This window comes from Seriola lalandi, unplaced genomic scaffold (genome assembly GCF_002814215.2).
Source record: "Seriola lalandi dorsalis isolate HSWRI2012SDOR001 ecotype SW California unplaced genomic scaffold, Sedor1 jcf7180002053680, whole genome shotgun sequence".
Classification (NCBI taxonomy): Eukaryota; Metazoa; Chordata; class Actinopteri; order Carangiformes; family Carangidae; genus Seriola; species Seriola lalandi.
In genome coordinates, this window is record NW_019524233.1 from 121576 (window position 1) to 132093 (window position 10518).

The following is a 10518-nucleotide window of genomic DNA, read 5'->3' on the forward strand; positions in this document are numbered from 1 at the left end:
GGTCCATCTTTTAAGTGAAGCCACTTTGCGTGCGCACGCAAGCGCGCGCACACACACACACACACACACACTGTCACATCTGCACATCGTTTCATCTTGAACCCTTTCTCCCCTTCCACTTCCCCTCCTGCATCTCCCTCCGTTTCCCTCCTTTTTCTGTCCCTCCCACAACGAGCGGTACTAAGATGCTCCCTGAGTTGTAGTCTGTAGCCCGTGTTTGTGTTTAATTGGATGAAAAGATGATGCATAATGCGGGAGGAAAGAAACATGAGGGAACTAAAGTCCATGTCGCCTGCGGCAATAGAAACCAGCAGCTATTTGTTGTTGACATTTTTCTCTACTGTTTTTTCTGCTCCGTTGAAACAGCGTCAGCTCTGTGTTTTTTCATGCATTTAGTTCTCTTTTCCCCATTGCAGCCCGTCTATGGTGTTAAGTTCTGGAGCATCACAAGATTTCACTCTCCACTGCCACATTCTCAAGGGTGTGTGTGTGTGTGTGTGTGTGTGTGTGTGTGTGTGTGTGTGTGTGAGCGTGTGTGTGAGCGTGCGTGTGAGCGTGCGTGCGTGCAAGTGAGTACATGTGTTTGTGTGTGCAGCATGTAGCGGTGTAGTGTTGTCTCTGAAGTGCTAGAAGGAGGGCTTTGAAGTGCGTCTATTGGAAAAGAGTACAACCACGTTGTCTCCATTAGGGACACGGCGGTGGATGGTGTTTACCTCTATTGTAAATAACCTGCAGCACCCAGTGTTCATCTTCACTCCCATCACACTGGAGCAGGGCCTCAGGTGATAATGCTTGTCCTGTAGTTGTAATTTGGGGGAAATTATGCAAGAGGGAAGTTGCGAACCTGAAATCTAAAATGGATTTGGAAGAGAACAGGAGAAGAAAGGGGGATGCCTCATACAATACCTGCATCTGAGCTGTAATGTCCCTCTCACCAATAATAAGGAGGGCATGGAGAAAGGTAATAATAAGCTCTTCAGAGCTTTGTGCTTATTCTTAAAGTACATGCAGCAAACACACCTCTTCCGTTATAGTGCCCTTTGTTAACACTCACTTCTGGCTGTACTTTATCTCCCAGCAGCCATTTGGACTGACAATTCACAGCATCTCATACCTGCTGCGTCCTTGTGCTCTTATGGTACCAGTTATTTTCAAAAGACGAAACCATGACAGAGACCGAGAGGAAGAGAGGCAGCGATAAAGAGCGAGACACTAGTAGGATAAAAGAATGGTTTTACATAATTAAGCAGATAGAAGTGATTACAGCAGCTTATCCACAGAGCACGAACTGCGCACATTCAGCCTCATTATGAAGTTAAAGACTCCAAACTGTCGCTGATGGCTTAATTACAGTTCCACAGTGGAACAAATGCTTTAGAGCCATTACTGCAATTCACAAACCTTTTCCTGAACACACAAGCAGTCATCAGAGAAGGTGCTTCCTTTCTTCCCTAATGTTTGTTTTCTGTTTGTTTTCATTCTCACTTTCCTCATGCGCATTCCTCTCCCCTCTGCCCTTGATGATCAAACACTGCTTCTCTCATTTGCCACTGGATACTGTTGTGACCAATAATGCAGGAAAAGGCAAAGGAGAGACTGGCCTTTTATACTGCTCGTCTTCAACCTGACTCTCCCAAATCCTCACTGAGGCCTCCTCCAGTCTTTTGTACTGTTAGTTATATAGTGGTTGGAGGCTGAAGTTGTCCCTCCAGCTTCCACAGTGCTGCCAACACTGCCGAGCTCCACAGAGGCAGGCCAGCAGGCAGCAGAGTGTGGACTCAGCACTTCTCGGGAGTTAGTGTCCAAGGCCAGGCACCGGGGCTTTTATTCTCCAGTCCGCTTCTGCATTATTGAATCAGGGGACTGCCTTAAACCGACACAGCCGAGAGGCAAACATGCAGATTTGATAAATCGATGTATTGCAGTGGAACAGTGTGGAAGAGGAAGGCAAGCGGCAGAGGGACACTGGCAGGACTGGATCAGATAGAGAGAGAGAGAGCAGTGAATATCTTCTTTATGCCTCACCCACTTATCTTTCCATTGCAGATATATACATTGAGACATACATACAGAAGTCCTGAGACACCTACATTGCATCTCACTCCTATATACACACACGCACACACACAAAACATATATAGATACAAAACACACACACACACACACCCGTGCTCCCTCCCCTGAAGGCCTTCATTAGATAAAAGGAAAACAGCTCTTTCCAGAGCTACAGTGCAATTATTCAGTGTAGTCAAGCATGTCTCTGTGTGACAAAGCAAATTGCTTTTTTCGGTTTGCTGTTCCTGATACAGATAGGGCTTTCAAAATCTGAGGGGAAGCCTCGCGCCACTGCTCCCAACGCTGCAAGAGATAGCGGCAGTTATTTACCCCACTGTGTGAGCTTGTGTTTACAGATGACTTCACGCATGCCTGTGCGCTGTGTATTTGTGTGCAGATAGCAGCATTTTTGCTGTACATAGTGGTGGTGTGTGACAATCAATCACTTTTGTTCCTTATTGCATTTCAGTAAAATCTGGTTTGATTGATAGAGGGGGCCGGTGTGACGTGGTGCGTTATGGTCCGTGTAGAGGAACTTGATGCCCTGTGAGCTACGTGGATAATTATCCAGCGCAGAGTGAAAACAGGCAGGCACCTGCTGAAATGATGCACAGTTGAGGAGACACCAATGCGCCAGGCTTCTGTTAAGTACCTGGAATGTTTGTAGCTGTACTTCATTTTATTCCTGTGTGGATGATGGGATGTTTTACAGCTGGTTTCATTAAGAACTATACCCATTACATGAAAATATGACCAGGGTGACAAGCTCTACCGTAAGTGCAAAAGCACTTCTCAAAACATTCCTGGTTCCCACAGATTCCTGGGCTTGTTTGGGGGTTGAGACTTGGGATCCTTGTGGCAAAAGTAATTGGCAAGGTCATTCGTATGAAAGTGGCCTGAGAAATACACGGCCACTTTCTCAGGTCTGGCAGATGATTTCCCTTCCCTTCATGTTAGGGTGAGTAAGGGAGCTGTTCATGGCCACTGACTCCTTATTTATCTTATCCCTGCTCCCTCCAGTAGGGTCCCAATCAATATCCAGGGACTTGAAGCAAGAGAGGGAGACAGAGGACAAGTCATTTGGAGAGAGGCACAGTGAAAGAGAGCGCAAGGACAGAGCAGAGCGTGGAGATTTATTCGTGCTGCCTGTCGGTTTGTGGCTACACACAGCGAGACAAATGCTTATGGGAAGCTTCAGGAATCTCCTATGTGATTTTGGACCACTTCAATTGATTTTGTAATGATTTTCATTTCTGTACAATATTGACTGCCTGTATATTAGTCAGAGGTAATCTTAATTTATGATGGCACGACTGACTGGAATTGGAAAACAGAGCAATGAATGCTTGGCAGTTATTGGGAAGCTTTATTTCTTATTTAATTTTCAATACGTTACTCACTGTGATGTTATACAGCAAGTAACCTGGACCCTATATAATGCCTAGCACTATGATGCTGGTGGCAGATTGTGTGAGGCAGAAGAGCAGGTTTTAACCTCTTCTGACTCAGAAGGAAATATTGATTGTCATCTGCTGTCCCGCCACCAAGGGACCTGGGGAGAGCTTGAAGCAACACTACATGTCCAAACACCCAGGAATCTAGCTGCTTGCTAGTCCGTTGCCATAGAGACATGTTGTTGTCATGCCGACAAGCTATCCAGTACGTAATGTGAAAAAAACAAGGGATGAGGCGAGAGGATCCGACCATAGAGAGGCTCCCAACTTCGCTGTGGGGTGGTGGGATGGCAGTGCCTTTGAAAATCAGTCACCTCTCAGGATGTGAGTGCACAGTGATCAGACATGGAGGGGCTGGAAGATGCATTAGTATTAACACAGAGTTGGATCAAGATGAAAGGCACAAAGAAAAAGAGTGGGAAAGCTAGGAGAGGCAGCGGTTGACACTTTATAAAGAAACGTGAGATAGAGATTTGGCATGAAACTGGAGGTAGAGAGGAGGGATTTCATGTTCTTTTTTTTTTTCCTGCTCACCATACAAGTAGTCTGAAGAACCCTGCATGGGCACTTCAAAATACTGATGATTTATGCCCGTCAGTGCTGTCCATATGTGCCTGGAATATCTGATCAACTCCACTGATGTAGCCCTGCGCCTGCTGCGGGAGGGATAGTGGGATGGAAAGAGGCAGGGAAAGAGGGAGTGAGAGAGGATGATAAAAAAAAAAAAATAACGGGACATACAGAGTACAAATAAGCAGAGGATGGGATGAAAGAAAGAACAAAGAAAGAGCAAGAGACAGAGAGAAACAGGCACATAGGGGTATATGAACATAGACTGACAATCGAGTGAGAGATGATATAAAAAAGAGGCTAACGGAGAGAGAGAGTGAGAGAGAGGGAGAGAGTGAATGAAGGACAGATAAAGGAGGAGTGTGGCTGAGCTATGTTGGGCCCCATGGAAGCCACTGACCACTCTAATTATCCTTGATTTTCTTCAAACATGGCTGAGGCATTGTGAGCCGGTCCCCTGGGACACAACCCACTCCTCATTTTCTCTGAGATTCAATTCCACTCCATCCTCCTCTGTCTTTTACATATAAAACACTTTCTTCAATTATTCCTCCAACATTCATATCTGTATTATTCGACGCCTTTGCCTATTCAGAGTGACTGCTCATTTCGCCCCGCTCTAATGTGACTAGAATCAATCCCAGGATCATTCCAAGATAGGCAGAGAGAGTGAATGTGTGTGTGTGTGTGTGTGTGTGTGTGTGTGTGTGTGTGTGTGTGTGGTTGTTTGTTGAGTATGATTGAAGACAAGACACAGAGTGAGATTGGAGAAAAAGACAGACCAGTAGAGGGAGGGCAATATAATTTAAAGGTGTGTGTGTGTGTGTGTGCGTGTGTGCGTGTGTGCGTGTGTGTGTGTGTGTGTGTGTGCGTGCTTGTGTGCTTTTGTGTGCTTGTGTGTGCTTGTGTGTGCATGCAAGAGTAAGGCCAAGGAAGTAAGTATACAGGAGTATGTGTTTGGTGTAATGAAGGTGTTTCCAACTCATCCTTGCCCTTCTCTCTCTCTCTCTCTCCCTCGTATAGGACAGCATGGTTTATTTGAGATCAAATGAGGCTACAATTACACAGTGGATGCCTTTCTCTCTCGATCGATTACAAACAAAAGGAGCATTCCATCAGACTCTTTTAACCGGAGGTGCTGCTGCATGCAATGCCGTCTTACTGGCTCATTGTTCCTTCGCTTTGAATCTCACAAGAAAGGAGAGTTAGCTTTAAGAATAGCGAGAGAGGGATTTTCAAATGGATGCTCTCCGCACAAACAGACGTTTAGCGCTGAATTGAAATTTTGAATGAGCAGTCTTCATGCATTACCATTTCTCCTCCTGAGAAGGTGGTTGCTGCAGCTCAGAAAGTCTTCAGATGATGTTGTATGCTAATTTCCCATACAGAAATGTAATATAGGACATATACAGTATGTCCTTTATCACGAGTGATGTTGCCATGTATGTCACCTATAAGGGGAGATATTTTTGACATCCTCTGAATATATGAAAATATAAGTTTATAATATACACTCACCGGCCAATTTATTAGGTGCACCTGTTCAACTGCTCGTTAACGCTCGTTTACAAAGGATTGGTCTGAGAAAGAGAAGATATCCAGTGAGCGGCAGTTCTCTGGACGAAAATGCCTTGTTGATGCCAGAGGTCAGAGGAGAATGGCTTGTTCGAGCTGATAGAAAGGCAACAGTAACTAAAATAACCACTCATTACAACCGAGTAATGCAGAACAGCATCTCTGAATGCACAACACGTGGAACCTGGAAGCAGATAGGCTACAGCAGCAGGAGGCCACACTGGGTGCCACTCCTGTCAGCTAACAGGAAACTGAGGCTACAGTTCACTCGGGCTCACCAAAATTGGGCAATAGAAGATTGGAAAAACGTTGCCTGGTCTGATGAGTCTCGATTTCTGCTGCGACATTGGTAGGGTAGGGTCAGAATTTGGTGTAAACAACATGAAAGCATGGATCCATCCTGCCTTGTATACACGGTTCAGGCTGGTGCTGGTGGTGTAATGGTGTGGGGGATATTTTCTTGGCACACTTTGGGCCCCTTAGTACCAATTGAGCATCATTTAAACGCCACAGCCTGCCTGAGTATTGTTGCTGCCCATGTACATCCCTTTACGACCCCAGTGTACCCATCTTTCGATGGCTTCTTCCAGCTTGACAACGCGCCATGTCACAAAGCTCAAATCATCTCAAACTGGTTTCTTGAACATGACAATGAGTTCACTGTACTCAAATGGCCTCCACAGTCACCAGATCTCAATCCAACAGAGCACCTTTTGGGATGTGGTGGAACTGGAGATTTGCATCATGGATGTGCAGCCGGCAAATCTGCATCAACTGCCTGATGTCATCATGTCAATATGGACCAAAACCTCTGAGGAATGTTTCCAGCACCTTATTGAATCTATGCCACGAAGAATTAAGGCAGTTCTGAAGGCAAAAGGGGGTCCAACCCGGTACTAGCAAGGTGTACCTAATAAAATGGCCGATGACTGTGTATGACATGCCCATAGTAAAATTTGTATATATATATATATATAAATATTTATGATCAATTTTTATATGGTATAACATGTTGCAAGCATTTAATTTATGAATGCAAATTTATTGAAACAAAATACATATAAAAAGTCTATATGCCAATTAATAACAAAAACATGTTTTCCTTATTAATTTCTCATTAATTATAAGCATACATTTGCATATTGGTTGCCTATGAAATATTTTATGTTATGTATAACAAATATGAGAAGAAGTAGAGCAACTTCATTATAGGGAGTTGAAATCATGTGTGTTTGTTATTGAGCAGTAACAGGAAATAAAAACTATTGTGATATTCTAACACAATAAATCTTCACATTTAATTGAATTCATCATAATCATGTAGGGAAAATTGGAGTAATATGACACAAGAACCTATATCACGGTTTTGAGGTGTATATCAGTATTAAGTAAGTTAATCTACCATATAATTAAAGCGGTAGGCAGTCATTTTCCACAATAAAAATGAAAAAGTTAATTAATATGATAGCAAACGTGCTGTCTGGCTGAGTTGAATCGACTTGAGTTTTCTTTGCCAGATAATCTGTGTTATCGTTGTGCCTGTTACGCGTCTGAAACACACTGCCAGCATGTCTATGACCTGCAGCTTGCCCGTTATTTCCTGCCTTCCTGATTCAGCCCTTCTGCTTTGACAGCCTGCCGACATTAAATACATTTTGATCATTGTTCTGAATAAACTGCCTGTTAAGCCCAACTGCCAAGTCCTTTGTAAGCATTTGAGTCCAGGGGATGTCCTGTTGTGAGATACTCTGGAACATAGATCCAAATGAAAAAGAGCAACAGGGGCATCGCACTGAAGTTCTCACTCTCACTGCATGCGAGATATAACATGTAGGTATCAGCAGCACTAGCATCCCTTTCACATCATTAACTTTCACTTTACTTAAAGCAGATTTAAGGATGTTACTGCCATGTATAGGCAGGCTGTAATCTTGACTGTTTAACAAACTGTCAGTACTGTAAATGTGTATGTGGTGCACATTTGTGTACATTTGTGTAAAAAAAAAAAAAAAAAAAAAAAACGCAAACTGGCAGATTGACTGTAGCTGTGATGTGGAGATGCTCTCTCCACCTTGCTACTGAGACAGGTAGCCTTTCATGATTTTCATGTTACAGCCGTCTTGGTTCAAAATGAAACCAGTGCGCTGAAATCAACACATTTCACACCATATTTGTATTTTCACGCATCAAGCCTCGGCTCAGTCGAGCTTCAAACATAACTATGTTACACAATGTTGTCTGTGAGTGAGTTAAGTAAACAACAGACTTCAGTACGACCAGAAAACTCACTCATCTTCACTGCAGACCCTTCACAGCTGCAGGGGGTGATAATTAGAGAAAGCTACAGATTTACACTTTCATATGTTGACTGTGATAGATAACTTGTGAGTGTGAGGTTTCAGTGATGTTTCGCTATCGTTGACTGTAGACATTCATTCTTAGTATTTGAAATTATAAGTGTTGGGACTCAATCATTCAATAGACCAAATGTTTCTTTGCTCCACTGGACAAAGGAACTCACACTCCACAGTTCCTCACCGTTCACACCTGGGGATGACCCTTCCCCCCACGGACCTTACTGGCCAGCCATGGCCAGCGTGTGACATGTGACCCCCAAGGGTGTCACCAAACAAAACCAGTCTTCTAGACCCCTTCTCTCTCTCTTCCCTTCTTGGCTTGCTCTGGAGAGCAGCTCCAACCCTCTCCTCTCGGTTCTTCATGTAACCGCTACATTCAAAAGGGCAACAAGGCCCCAGCCCAGGTCAGCTCTGCTACCTGAGAAACTAGCTCTCTCGCCGGCCTGCAACCAGCAGCCTGCAAACACTCTTCTCCTCCACAGCAGCGACCTGCTTCGGATTAACTGTGAGTGAACCAAATCCTCTTCAGAATCAGCGGCTACAACACAAGGCCAGTTGATTTTCCAAGCAACAGGAGTCGTAGCAGAGTTGGCATGGAACAGCTAACTCTGTGAGGAGAACAAAGGAGATAACAGCAAGCAACACAGCCAGACAGGACTTTACTCCACCAGGAAACCTCCCAACTCACTGGATTTTACAAAACACTGGAAAGGACCTCTTTGCTTGTTCCAAGGATCGGGTAACGTTAACGGACTGGGCCTAACCTCTCCCAGCACAGCATAGCACAGCACAGCATAGCTAATCAGCAGAAGCCTTAACTTTGTTAATGTACTTGTTGATTGATGTCTTGTTGTTGTGATGTTGGCTTAGGTCGTGGTCAGTCATACAGTTAATCGAGTACTCGTATGTTCACACACATAGCAGTACGTCTCAGTCCTAGAACCTGCATGAAGCTAACCTTCCCCCTCTAACCTGGTACCTTTAGATTACATGAGCTAGGCTAACAAAGAAACTCACACCTAGACATTGTGTTTTACTCTGCTCCATTGTAAATAAATGCCTTTTAAGTATAACTACTGGTGTGTTTAATGTTGCACAAGCGTGAATACTGCCAACCTCTACTCGGTAGAATTCGAATCCTTCAACTTTAACTTACTGTTGATATGGTAATTTAATTTACAGTTAGTAAGCTAATGGTTAATCAGAGTTCCAGATTAATGGTAATAAATTGAGACTAAAACCATATTGTCTATTTTGCCTATTAGTTTATGCTGGTGCCCCGTGAACTTTAATTCATTTTAAAGTTATTATTTAATATTAATATTTTTAATATTAATATTTTCTTAATTTGTGATAGCCAATAAATTGATAAACAACCGAAATCTAACATATTTGGTGTCCAGCTCATGAGGTAGAGTACTGTTAACATAATGGTGCCCAGGTAGAGCTCAGACCCAACATAAGATAACATTAAGTGTGTCGATGCTATTCCGCTATCTGCTATGTTGTCATTCAGCAACCAAGGTCCTGTCAAATCCATTCAATTGATTGTAACTGAAATAGTAGTGGACACCATTCACATTCTGCTCCTGTGCGACTAACAGAGGCACAACAACGAACACTGGGTTCTTCCTTTCTCCTTTTATATTTCTTACCACCAGCTGCGCTAACCTGAATGTGGTAGGAAAAAGAATGATGACATGTTTCACTGATAAAAAGAAAAAGGTGTTCAAATTTATTTTTCTTATAATGTGTTGACAGCTTTTGAAATAGAAATAGATGTTTTAAATCAACACAGCAAATATCGTCATTGTTATTCATATTTCAATTTGTCACATCAGACGTACATTGTTCTCTTAGATAAGCTTCCAGCTCTGTCCACAATGTGGCCCAAACCAAACGTGTTCCCAGCCTGATTTCAAGGAACACCATTCACAGTGTGATGTCCTTGTAAAACTATGCAATCACCACTGGATTGCAGAATTATTCTGTATGCAATTTATTTTGAAGAGCAACGTGAAACAATTATAAAACTAATGAAACACACGTGTGTACGTACAGCTTCTAGGTCACCTTGTGGTAGAGTTTTAACTTTCTTGCCAGGTTGTCAGAGGCAGACAATAAAGGTGGCAGGAATTTCTTTAACACAATAGTTTGACAGGACTTAAAAAAGTGAATATCGCTCCTTCTGTAGCCTTTTTGCACCTTTTTGCACTCTGAGGCCTCATTCAGAATTTACATCTGGCAGGTGTTTCCATATTCACTAAGGGTCTTGCCCCAGTGGGAGCAGTCTGAGCACACAGGTAATAGGCACACTGCACTCATGCTGTCAGGGGAAAGGCAGGATTGGCCTCCACTCCATAGCAGGCACAGAGGACCAGATGAAGGGGTGATGATCTCTGTGTGTGTGTGTGTGTGTGTGTGTGTGTGTGTGTGTGTGTGTGTGTGTGTGTGTGTGTGTGTGTGTGTGTGTGTGTGTGTGTGTGTGTGTGTGTGTGTGTGTATGC